This window comes from Acyrthosiphon pisum, chromosome A1, assembly GCF_005508785.2.
Source record: "Acyrthosiphon pisum isolate AL4f chromosome A1, pea_aphid_22Mar2018_4r6ur, whole genome shotgun sequence".
Taxonomy (NCBI): Eukaryota; Metazoa; Arthropoda; class Insecta; order Hemiptera; family Aphididae; genus Acyrthosiphon; species Acyrthosiphon pisum.
Window position 1 is genome coordinate 156,612,271 of NC_042494.1, and position 14,510 is coordinate 156,626,780.

General features: G+C 30.8%; 1 protein-coding gene across 9 annotated transcripts in view; it reads right to left on the minus strand.

The window, feature by feature from the left end:
- LOC100162333 (potassium voltage-gated channel protein Shaker) overlaps positions 1-14,510 on the minus strand; it is a 227,219-nt gene that overhangs the window by 178,983 nt on the left and 33,726 nt on the right. The gene's annotated exons all lie outside the window — the stretch shown is intronic.

Genomic DNA, 14,510 nt, shown 5'->3' on the forward strand with positions numbered 1-14,510 from the left:
AGGTTTTTTTTGTTATTTTGTTTTTAACAGTATACATGTTTTTTAGAAATACGGCTTGATAGGGAGCTGTGGCCCCTAGGAGGGCCCCCATGGAGCCGCCCCTGTCAGTTTAGAATGCAAGTTGGCCCGGGAAGAGGTACAATATAAATTATAATATCCCCCAGCAAAGACCTATACGAGCCTGTTGGCTTCTGCGTTGCGTGAAATTGTCGACCTTTATGAAACTGTACGTATTTTAAAACAATCATAACTTACTTAAAAATAATAATATCAATAAAACCCTATGTGGGGCTTTAGATAATAATCTCATCTTTAAATTTTATAACAGGTCAGTTCAATCTAATTTCAAAACTAACAGCACACTATTGAAAACTGGTGAACGAAAATTTGGGAGACAACACTTTCGGGTATGATGACGTCCTCTGAAGTTGTGGTTGGGTGTAGGAATGTGGGTTGGGCTGGCACGGGGAAAAATGTAATGTCCCCTCCCCCGCAACAAAGGCCTACGTGAGCCTGTTGGCTTTTCCATCGCATGTAATTTCAAAGGTCGGATAAGAGTTTTGATAATAATTGGTAAAAGTCTTCGTGCTATACATTTTTTTTTAATGAAATCACTCTATAACATTTTTTGTTTTTGAATTTACGATTCCGGGACCAGATAAAATAAGCAAGTTGCATATCACAGAGAGTATGGGATGGAACACACCACCTTTTCGAACTGCAGCCATACGTTCAAACGATAAACGTTTATAATACAATTTAAAAAAAACACAATTTTTTAGCTTTGGTTTTAATTTTTTTACATTATAAAATGGGCTATAACCCAGACAGCGTTTTGTAACGATAATATTATAATAGTATTTGAATTACGTTATAATAATATTATGAAACAAAAAATGTTTGTCTGGGAAGACCTGTCGTATATTTCCGATATTGCATTGTTATACTCATGTTGAATAATTTCTATAAAGTATACGTCATAGACACTCATAGTATACAACGTCATACCTATCTGTGTAATAACTATAATAGTAATGTAGTATGATAACGCATCCCTAGATTAATTATTAAAATAATTAATGCTATCATCTTATACTCTTCAAACTTTAGAATTTCAATCAAACTTTAAGATATTCGAGAACAGTTTGAATAGTTTGAGTAGGCATTATCAGTAAGTTCAAAATTCTCAAATAATAACCCCAGATGAATTCATTATTTTTTCATGTTTTAACGTGTTTAGATGTTTAGAGTATTACAACTATTATATTTTAAAAAATGTTATGGTTAAATTTTTAAAAGTTTGAATAATATTCATGTTAGGATTTGAGTTTGGGTTCTAGTTCTAAAAAGTTATGCAATTATATTTTCAAGATAGTTTTTATTAGAAAGATATTATAGAACTATATACCTATAACAACAATCTTGTAAGATACTTTTGATTTGTATTCAAACAGAGATAAAAATACACAAACTTAAAAAGTATTCGAAGAGTACCTATTTAAAAAACTTTCGAAAACAAGTATAATATGGTAAATAGTTTGTATGAATTCGTTGAATACTGAGTGCCTGCGTATTATATTTACATTAATTTATTTTGTACGTCTTCCTTCCGTCGTAATAACAATATATATTAATATTATGAGGATGTCAGCGTAGTATTTGTGATCTCTCTCTGAGTTTTTTAAGATGTACAATATTTACTATTTTAAAATACTCATGCCTCGCTTTAAAATTAAAATATAATAAAACGACTATGAGATGCCCTATATAATGTTCTCGACTTTAAATTGTATAAGAGGTAATTTCACTCGAATTTGGGAAATTAATATGGTTATAATCATTATTGTGAACGTAAAATTGTCTATGTCGCGCGTGGGTCAGAGGGAGATAACAAATACTACGATGACATCCTCTTATATACAATATACACGTGCGTGACATACACTAAAGTACAAAACGATTTATGCGATAGCCGATGATAACTGCAATGTTTCAAAGTTTTTAATTCACATCGTACTTAGTGGCTATATTCCGACGAAAATAGCCGACAGTGATGTTTCGAGTTTAGTTTAGGAGCCTATAATATATATCAAAATATATTGTTAAATATGATTTTCTTTACGAGTTGCAAAAAAAAAAATAATTTTACAAACGAAGACCGGCGATTGAGTATTTAAATAAAAGTACCTGTCTGAATTAAAAATATTATGCAAACGCGTACGAAGCAATGATTATATTTCGAATACCGTGAAAATATTTAATTTAAAAAGTATTCTATAAATACAACAATAATATATAGATAATAATTAAATACCTACTTTAATTCAAAAACTCAACAAGATTACCACAATTCTGGGTTATAATCTCCGTATAATATTACTGCAATAAATCGCGCATGACGACTACACAATATCATATTAATACTATTCATATTTTGGTTGTTTCTTCGGGGCGCGTACCGCACACAGTTTTGGGTAGAACCGTATATGCGGTATTCTAATAATATTGATATACTTGTGGCGCGTGCCCGAGGCCGGTTCCCGTGTGGGACTTGTGCAAACGTCGTTTATGTGGCGGCCGGCCGGAAGGAAGAAGGAGTTCGGAGGTTAAAGTGTTTCCCGTCTAACCGGAGACTCGTCTGTGTAAATATTACTGCGCCGCGCACGATATATTGTATAATATTATATGATAATATGTTAGGTACCGTTCAGAGTATGAAATGCGTTGTACTTATACTTTAACGTGCCGTTTTACTCAAAGCATTTATGTACATTGCAATTGAATAAACACTATAGCTCTGTGGTGCGACCACCGATCGAGAATAATCACGACGCATAATATAGTGGTAGAATAGTAAATATAAAATTTTTATTTTGATATGAAAGTGAAGTATTGATTTCGTCCTGGAATAACGTGGTATATTTTACATGATATTTGAAATATTCTCCACGTGCATTCAGGACTAAACGGGAACCCGATTCGCGACGAATTTGACAATATTTCAGAACGAATACAATAATATGATAAATATATTTAACTATATAAATATAAACTACGACGATAATTTCTATTACTTGTAATTATATTATATTGATTTGTGAACGATAGTTTCAAAATTGAGTTAATTTATATTAACTGCACCGCAAATTTTAAACGTGAAATAGTGGAATACCTAGTTAGTATACCTTTTTATTATTCCAAGATTGATTTTTGTGACATTTTAAATTACACAATACGGTGTATAATACAATGATCCATTTTTGAATAATACAATTGTGGTATTGTGGTCGCGAACATAGGCGTCACCACGTCCATGCGTTTGTTATTATGTACACGTATCGATGCATACGTGTTAAAGTATTATCAGCGTGTTTGTATCTTTGTTGTTACTATTATTTATTATTTTATAAATTAATCAATGTAATCGTCATACCTGTTCACACGCAGCGGGAATTTCATAATTTATTATTCTAACCACTCCCAATGTACCCACCACACAATTTAACTACTGAGGATTGTCCTGAGGAATTTCCAAAATATTTATTTAAATGTTACGGTTTGTCGTCTTTATTTGGTTACCTAGTGTATAAAGTATCTTTATGTTTCAATGTTTCACTAAATGTCGAAATGACAACATCATTTCATACTTTTACGCACACATAAAAATATATATTTTATATGTTTTATTTATAATTTATAATGATAATAATAATAATAACAAACTTATAGGGACTAACCTTATATGCCACTGCAATCATTATTTGGAGCGATGACGTCGCAATTTAGTGTTTTGACATTTTGGTACCAGCACTCGTTTGTTTTTTTTATTCTTTTTCGGCGGAACGGTCGTACATAATATTGTATAATTTTTTTGACAATATATTTAAGTACATATGTAGCGATCACTATTTATAATTAATATATTATAATATAAATAAACCAAATACCACTCAATATCTCACTCATTCATCGCTATATCTCAAAAACTACAAAACGTACGAACTTTAAATTTGGAATTTGAAATGTGCAGTAGGAATGGATATTCCAATATTCGAATTTTAAAAAGGATGGTCAAACAGAGATTTTGATATTTACGTTGGAAATCAAAACTTTTTTTGTTTATAAACGGTTGCCATTGGTTGCAGATAGCAGATTATAATAGTAATAATAGAAATTAGAATTATTGTTTTATTTTTGTAAATAAATGGTTGTCATTGGTTATTAGGGCAGATCAAGTATAAGTATTAAGTATGCATAAAATATTCGCGCTTATGGCTTCGAATAAAGAAACAATATATTAAAACCAAATGACATATGAGCGTAGTTAATATACTCAAAAAAAGAGAGAAAAAACACTCAATTGAATTTCACGAAAATTTCAAAGATTGTTTTTAGAGATGTCAGAAAAATGTAGAGAGTAAATATTTTAAACCACGTTAAAAAAATATACCAAGTGCCAAATCCAATCCGCAACTTGCGGTTGCACATTTAGGTCGAATTATTTCACAAAGCTATGGGTACACTGACGCCGATTTGTCCGTGAACAGAGGTACATTAAAGCTGAGATGCGCTCAAACTGAGATACACCTAAATTGCACGTACATACCTACAAAAAACGAACTATACGCGGACACGGGCAAAGCCGGGATATTCAGATAGTATTATTATATATATGGACACAGCCCATTTATAGTACCTACAATTAATACTATTATTTTACATTATTATAATATTAGTATTGTTATTATTATTATTATTATTATTATTATTATTATTGTAGTATACGCACGAAAACGTGTAACGAATTACTTCCAATAAATAATTCCGGGCAGGGATTTATCGAGGGACCCAGATGCCCGGATGCGAAATCGTTGCGAAACAACGGTTTTTGTTTTATCGCGTCATGCATATTGTAATTATTAATCTCAGGGTTTGGTGGAAGTAAACAATAAGGTATTCGAAAGCACGCATTTAAAAGGGGCTCGTCGTGATGTCGGAGGTGGATGGAATACTGACTACAGATGGTGTGCAAATTTGTAGTACTGTATTGGTAGGTAGGTACTCACAAAGCACGATCACCTCTCACACAGTCACACTCATCATTGGCATCTGTTATTCCGTCTGTCGCCGTAAGTTGCAACCACAATTCGACGCAGTGAAACGAATAAGAGAGACCAATTGTTATCAGTTATTATAGCGATTATAGCGATTATATACATACTGTATTTATCATATTTTAATTGATCAAAACATCGGAAAATATCTACGTCTTTTTTTTAGACAGCAATGCAAAATTATTGAAGATTTAAAAATAGATGAATCAACTTGACTAATGAAAGTGATAAAAAAATATTGAAAAAAATACTTCAGAAAGTATATAGAGAATATTTTTTGAAAGATTGGTATTTTAATTGGAGTTTTTGAACATTTTCTCCTGGATATATTCAGTAACTACTTAATCAAATAATTTATAAAATATGTAAACTTTATTTTAAATGCAATTTATAAAAAAACCTTTTTATCATATTTTCTATTTTTTGTAGAACACAAACAGGATAATATAATACTGAGCAGTGTACAATTGCATGGTTTTATAGCGATGATATTTTAAGTTTATGAATACCTAAAAGTCAATGATGCTTAAAACGAATGTGTATTATAATAGAAAAAAAAGTTTTTATTTTTAGTTGAAAATCAATAATTCAATTTTACCATATCATAATGAATTCTTTTGTTTTGGTGAAAAAATAAGTTAAGGCTAGAACCCAAATATTTTTTTGCTAAAACTCTGCAAAAATTAAATAATAAAGAGAAAAATGCAGGAAACCATAATGGCGGCAAAGCATTTGTCAAAAGTTTTCCTCTCACTATTTTACCGGGTTAAAGTGTGAATTGTTCAAAGGTTTGCAATGTTTGCATACAACAATTAAAAATAAACAAAACTAGAAATCATTTTACAATAAACAATGGAATGGAGAAACTTTACAGGTAATGACAGAATAGGCGAGTTCGGACGGTACTCTAAGCCAATTTATTACCAACGCTCGCACATAATGTTGCTCTGGAATATATCTTATAAATGTCGATTATACTTATGAAATCATCTATATTAATGAATATTATATTTTATTAATTATAAAACTAAATAAAATATTTGTGATGAATACATTAAGACCCATTATCAAACATTTAATAGACTATTTATTTTACTCTACAGGTAATTTAAAAACTTCTGTATCCAATGTATACATAATGTAAAATAAAAAATTTTAATAACTGCATTATAAATTAAAATTTAAGAAAACCCTTCGAAATTAAACGAATAATATTTTCTGTCGTACGAAATTATTGAAGTTTTAAAATCATATTTTTTCATTATATTCTATTTTTGAGATTTTTCAAAGAAATTTAATACATTTTCGTCCTTTTAAAATAGGTTTGTATGGATTGGCTAGGAAATATTACAAGGGTCAAGTCTTGAAAGTGCTATATAATCGATTGTTAAACCACAAAAAAAAAAAGTTTCACTGAAGTGAGTGTCAATTAAAGTGAAATAATATAGCATTTTAGTAAAACATTTATCAATATATACACAATAAACTAGTAAATGTAGATAATATATTACAAAAGATTTAACAATTAGAAAAAATTCTGAATATAGTTAAAAAATATATGGAATGTATAAATAGTATAATATATAACTAGACTAGGTACCTAAGTGAATAAAATACTTTAATTAGTAATAACCAGTGTGGTATCTAGGTAGCAATATGATAAAAATAATACATTGTTAGACTTCCATGAATTAAAATTTTCAATATAGGTATTAGGTACATATCATTATAATGATTTAATCGTTCGAAAAATTATGCTAAATGGTAAATACTAATTATAAATGTGTTTTAATTTTTAATATCTAATTAACTGTCATGACTTATATTATATAGATATTACTATAGAGATATTTTTCTACAAGTATCTGAGATGCATTAGTTGTTTATTTTTTGTATATTTTAATTATCCGGATGAACTTAACGGGAGACTGGCGAGTTACAAACACAAATTAATAAAATATTTCGTTTAATAAACGAGATTTTCTTTCATAAATTATTATTATTATTATTTTACTAAACACGACCTACCCTGTTATATACCTATTGTAATATACAACAATGATAAAAAAAAAGATAAATTGCATTTTCCAGGTAGGTACTCCAATTGTCATTAAAATTTGATCTTGAGAAGGTCTCGTTTTTAGCAAACCAGTCTGAAGTATGAAGAAAAACAAAACCTTATACTTTAGGTATTGTTGTATACTATTTTTCTAGCACTATAGTGTTTTACAATAAAATATTTTCTATACTTTGTCAATAATACGACTATTGACTATACTATATTAATACATATTTGTAGTTTGTAATAAATAATTTAATAATAATTAATAAACATAGTACATAATAGAAAGCATCAACAATGGGGGTGCTCCATTCATCGCCACTTAAATGATTTTTTTCCTTTCGTGATTTTTTACTCACTCGTCACGTCATATTAATATATTATACTAATTATGTCAATTCCAAATAGATAGTATATTACTAATAAAAATGAAAATATTAAAAAACATTACTTTTTAGTTAGCGTGTCATAGATTGAATATTTTCTGATAATAAAAGAAAGGTAGGTATATTATAATAATAACTACTATAATCGATACACATATATCTATGTAATTTAATAAATATACCTGAATAGTTAGGTGGGCAGTGATGTTTGATTTATTAATTTAATCATAATTTTAAGTACAGCCCGATTAATGAGAGATAATATAGATAGTAAGTAGTATCCGCATAGGCGAAATTTGGAGGGGGATTGGGGGTGCTAAGCACTCCCAATATTCATATTGGCACACCCAAATTTTCGATAGCAACATCGAATTTTTATTGACTATAATATTATGCCACAAGGTATTTGGATACATTTATTCTTATAATTTTCATAATAATACATATAGGCAATAGGTACCTATCAGAATAACAATATAGATTAAAGTGTATTATGTTATAGGCCTATAGGTAATTATTTTTATTAAGATTAATGCGGAGGTGTAAACAGTTATATGAATGGAGGGGGGGCAAAGCCCCCACCGATTAATCTAGTCGACATAAATCTAGCACCCCCATAAATTTAACCCAAATTGCGCCTATGAGTATCCAGTAGGTTATATTAATTACAACAGTATACAATTATGTAAGAATTATCTGCTTACATCTTCTATGGATATAAATATTCTTAAAAAAATAGTATCTATATTGTTTAATCAATCGTTTGTGTCCAACTTTTTACCTCGCTTTCAACAATAATATGAAAATTAGGAAATATTTTTTAAATACAACATTTATAATTAATAAAAAATAATTATACTCATGTCGTAGTACCTCCGCTGGTAGGCCTCTACAGGTCTATCTTTTTATTTTTATTTTTTTATTTTATAATATATAGTCATCGATTGTTCTTATTGTTCTTATATTGTAACAGATTGAATAAAAAATCACATAAATCAAAAAAAAAATAAATGATAATGTTACACTATATAGACATTATACAGTAAGAAATTAGCGTTTGTCTATTTTAATTTATATTATACTCTGATGACGTTTGAAATTCTAATACAACAACTATACTACTGAATTCGCGTTGAAATATATTTTGTGGGCATTTAAATAGCTAGTTTACCGTCAGTTTGTGCGTATTTTAATAACACACGCATTAAACCACATCAAAGTAAATTACAACCGTCGATATTCATTTCGTGGAATGATATTATTATTATTATTATTATATTATAATAAAGTGAAACAAACTTAGATACAATGAATACGAGTCGCCATAATATTATGCATAGGTATTATAATATAATGGAAATTGTATAACTAATTATAGCCATATTATAATAACATGTAATTAGGTAGGTAGTAGAATTTTGAATGCACACAATAATAAGTTATTATTCAGATTACGCCAAGATTCATTCAGAGTGATGATTCCACATAATTCACCAATACGTAAGCCGACACGGAAATTATGCACTTTATTTATAACAGAACGATTAAATTCGAAATTACGATTAAGTCACACCTATAATACTACTACTACACAGTTGCTCTACCAACCTGAAATGCATATTATTAAGATAAGATATTAAAATATCTTAAACGGTAGAAGTACCTGCCTATAGCTTTATTTTTATATCGCGTCCAACAATTTGCAACGATAATAATATTATGGTCGTTGGGATACTTTATGGGTATACTTATATTATGTTATTGGTAAATATCTAAAATTTAAAAGACTAATTGTTGTAGTTTTTACTCTAAACTATATTTGAGTTATATTTTTGACCGTAACATTTCGACCCATCGATCTTAGCCATAAATCTGACCGCAGTCACCCGCAGGCGGCTTTTCACTTTCATTTTCATCCAGTATCGGAGACCATTTAATAATAAAAAATAATAATAAACACTCCCTACAAACTGAAAACGGTCGTTAAACGCACAACATTAATAACTGTACAAACTAAAAAGTAATCACTATGTATATTATAACGTAATGTAGCCGAACGCGAAAAGAAAAATTACCAATTACATAGAAACGTTTCCATTGAACCATAATAATAAAATAGAGTATAGACTGATTATAAACGGATATTTTATGTATATTATACGAAAATGATACTAGCACTGCAGCGTGAAATCAAAGGTGTGAAATAATTTCACACCTTTGATATTCTGCTACGTATTGGCCATTATTGCTACTACATTATACTACATAATATATTAACATATTATGAGTATATGACTATAGTTATTGAGTTTAAGAGCTGTATAATACTATAATATAATAATATACACACTGAGACACCATCGTATCGAGTTTTAATTAGCCGTGCGCATATTAGATATATGTCATAGACAGGTCGTACATCATCAAAACAAATCACCTATATACGATATTAGTGGTGGATAAGTTATTCACAAAAGTCTGGATAAGACGTGTTCCGAATTTCCGATTTACAACCAAACCGTTCTTTTGCGATATAGGCGTATAGTAGCGCACGACGTATCACTATTCATTGGTAAAGTGCTCTTAACGTCGTATTGGTATTAATAACGATAGTATGCATAACATTACAGTTGTATCGTAGGTTTTTCTCGTTTTCGAGGTACATATTTCGAGGTCGCTAATTGGTCGACTACAGCTAACGTTTTGAGCGTAATATAGGTAAATTAATAATAATATAATATATAGTTGTTGACATTATAATATAAGTTCTTAGGAGTTAGGTCTGGGGGTAGAAAAAAAAGGAGTGTAACGAAAAAAAATCAACGTTTTTTGGTGCACTTCTCGTATCATAGCTCCTTTACAATGGTCTCGTGAAAAGTTTGAATTTAGGAATTGCGATTCATCCCCCTTCATCTCTTTCAATAAGTGTAGGCGAGAAGATTATATTTTATTTAATTGTATCTCTGGATTTCTAAGTTTTGACATGAAGGGAAAATATATTGATTAAATGAATATAATAATAATTAAGACAATGCCAGGCGCCAGCGCACTATTTGTTTTCTCCCCCGACCCACGTGCTACCTGGCAAAATTTACGTTTAGGAGAATCAATCCTGCGTGCTATTGTTTTTAATATTAGAGTGAATTCACATATTATTAAACTTTAAGTTAAAAATATAACCTGTGTCCCTACGTTGACAATTTTAAGATATTTTAATTTTTATGTAAGTTATAAGCTTGCAAATTATTACAGTTTAAAAATGCTTATAAACTGTATACAAATTAAAATATCGTAAAAACTCCAACGAAGAGACACATGCAATGTTCTTAGCTTAAGGTTTGATTGTAGGTGAACTTCCTCTAATATTAAAAGTAACAACACAGGGTTGGTTCTGTTGAACATAATTTTGCTATGTTGAGCGTAGGTCAGAGGGGAAAAACAAATCCCCGATCGTTGATATCCTTCTAACGACGTTTTTCCCAAAAGGGAAGTCATCGTAAAAAAGAAATTAAACATAATAAACAATAGGGTAGTATATAATTATATTTTAGATTATAAGATAGTTAATATCGATAATTTATTATATTGTCCTTATATTTTTGATATGCATTTATCGGCGGTCGAATAAGCTCTAGTCGTCGGTAATAAGCCAGTGATATAATAATAATATGTATAGACAGTAAAAAACAGCAGTGTGACCGCGTGCCAAAAATCCTCGTGCAACCAACGCCAATACAGTAGACCGTACACTGTATAGAGATAATATAATATAATTATTATTGTGTCTGTGTTATTTGAGTGGTGAATGCCGAGGCTGATCCTACAATGACGTGTTTTCGCGAACAACGATCTTAATGTGGTGTGTGCGTGTGTGAGGGCCAAGGGGGGAGGTGGGGTTAGGGGGTATAAATAAATAAATCGTCGACAGCCGTGCCTATATAGTATAAGACAAAGACCTCAAACAGATTTTTACAACCACGGTGTGTATATGTGCTTCGATGATAAAGCGTCAGGAAACATAAAACGATTAATAAATAAACGTCCGCCGCGGACGAGATTACGCGTCTTCTGCCGCTCCCGCGCACGTGATAGATCGTACACATTTAGCATCTTGGGCCCACGTAGTAAATGCGGTAATGTGGTAACTGGTATTGTATTATATTATGCTAGTTAATATTGCGTTATTACTTATACTTATATTGTTATTATGCGAATGGTCGACTTAGGCTGTAAAGCTGCACAAGTCTCCCGAGTTGTCTGGAAACGTTTTTAAAACTCGTGCGCATATAAATAGTATTATAGGTACAGTGAAACATCTAAACATCGGGCACTCTTAGTCGATGAAATGTTGTCCGCTATTTAGAGGCAGTTGCGTATATAGGGGGTGGGGCCTAGTGGGCTGCAGCCCCCCCCCAAATTACAGTATTTTTTAATAGAAAAACAATATAATTTATTAGGTACTATTATAAGTTATAATATTTCATAGCCTGTTGAAAAATAACAAATACGAATAAATTTATAGAAACTGTTAAATATATAGTAGACAGTAGCCTCTAATTAATAGATTACTTGCTATAGTTATTAGTTCCTATCTACTATAGCCCACCCCAAAAATGATTTCTATATAAGCCACTGTTTGGGGGTGTCCGTTTGGGGAGGTTTTACTGTGTACCCACTACCCATTATGTATATTATAATTCAATATTATTATCCAATGGGTATTCCTACTAATTAGTGATATAGTGATATAATTCAATAATTTTGTAATCGTTGTCAAAATGTCGCTCACTTGTAATATCTGTTTAAATAATAATATGTCACGCGTACGAGACGATTCATTACGACGATGAGGTTTTCAGTTTCTAAGGTCGCCGACACCGAGCTGCCAATAGTCGTTAAACACATTTTACAAAAAATAAACGACATTACTCCCTGAGTAGGTACGCTAATATAGGTATTAAAATAATGATTGTCAATGCGGTATTATATTATACGAGAATAAAAAGTTAAAAAAAAACTGTTTCGCTTATTTTTAACTATTGCTCGTCGCTAAAATAATATTGTTGGTATCATACAAAAATATAATTTTATTTTGCAACAGCGCCGTATAATATCATGTTATTACATCGTAAGTGTCTCCGTATGGCGTACCATTATACCTGGCCATTTGTTGAATTTTATCACCACTCGCGTATATTATACATATACAGAGTAGTCTCGACGTGCCCTATACCAGCAACTGCCGTGGAATTCACCACGATAAGAATTCGCGCGACAGACACCGTACACCGATATTGAAATTCGGCCAAAACTGCCGTCGCCGACACGGATTATAATAATAATAATAATAATACGTCTTCCGCTGCATCACTGTACAAGAACATCGGCGAAGCGATATTTATATAATATTATTACTATTACACTGCATTATGATTATTGTATTATTATTATGTATTAATAATCGTCAAACGGCCTCGATGTTAATATTATTGGAACGAAAAAATAAAAAAACAATCAAACAAACAAAATCACACACGACTGCATGATGATTATATATCGTTATTATTAACTTGTTAATGAAAACGCGTTCGTGGTTAATTACAATACAGTGACTGCGACATAATATAATATATGATATAATATAATATAATATTATATTATAATAATGTGTGGATCCTCGATTAATTTTGGTGACAGTGGTCAGCCGATATAGATCATGGGAAAGGGGAGATCGATAAAGAAGCTGCAGCAAACAATTTATGCTAATCGTGATGGATACGTTTATCAACTCATCTTCCCACCACACAAATAAGTTCTAATTATTTATTCCTATTAAAAGAAATTTATATTTTTTGATTTTTCCAAACAAATTATATAATAATAGTTCATAAACGTTATGATAATAAAGTTATTATCAAATCTATTAGCACTAATGGACAAGGTCACAAGCGCAGTATATTCACACCACCTGCTGCGCATAGCTGAACTCGCCACTATATTATACGTTCGTAGTGTTAAAGAGAGTTCATCCCCCCACGTCGCCATATCCCCAACCATAGCTAACTTAATATGCATACCGACTGCTCCATGTTGGTCATTATCTAGTTACAATATACAATATATTACCGTCAAAAACGAAAATTTAGGGGCCTAGCTACTGCTAACAATTTTAGCTCAGAAGACCTCAAATTTCGACAAAATTAAAGTTAGTTTACGTTGTCCGATTTTCATTCTTAAAGTCAACATAAATTATATCTCTTATGAAATGATACTACTAGGAAATAACGTTAAATACCATTATATTTTCAGACAATGGAGCAATTAGCAATATTTCCAAGGTAATGACGATGATTCTGGCCTTTTTCAGTCAAAATTGATAAACGCATGACTGTTGAGTTTATACTTGTTGAATAAGAAACAACTGGCTTGGGCCGTAAAAATGATTTATCTAATCCAGTACTAACAAATAACAATGACATTTTACTTTCTGAAATAATAAATCGGCGATCGTACATTATTGAGTAGGTACCTTATACAAAGCCGTCCATCAGATGTAATAGTATGTATAATACAGTAGGTATACAATATAAATTGCGATAACTGACAACTTATTTGTTATAAATAATTTATAATATTTGAACCCACGCACGAACTTTCATAAAATATTACCTGTATGTCCTGTATAGTACCGAATATACCTAAATAGTCAACCAATTTTTCTGGGGACTGTGCAACGTCGTTTTAAGTTTCCAACCCAGTTGAAATAGTTTGTTAAACAAAACAACAGTCAACATTGTGTACCAGTTGTAATTTCCTAGTCGTAATAACTCAAACCCGTTGTAAGTGCATTAACAAAATATTTGGTTTTTAAAACATTGCCTGCAGGGCCCGAGGGCATTGACGATAACGTCCACCAAATGTCAGGCATGCATGTCATTGGCTAGGTAG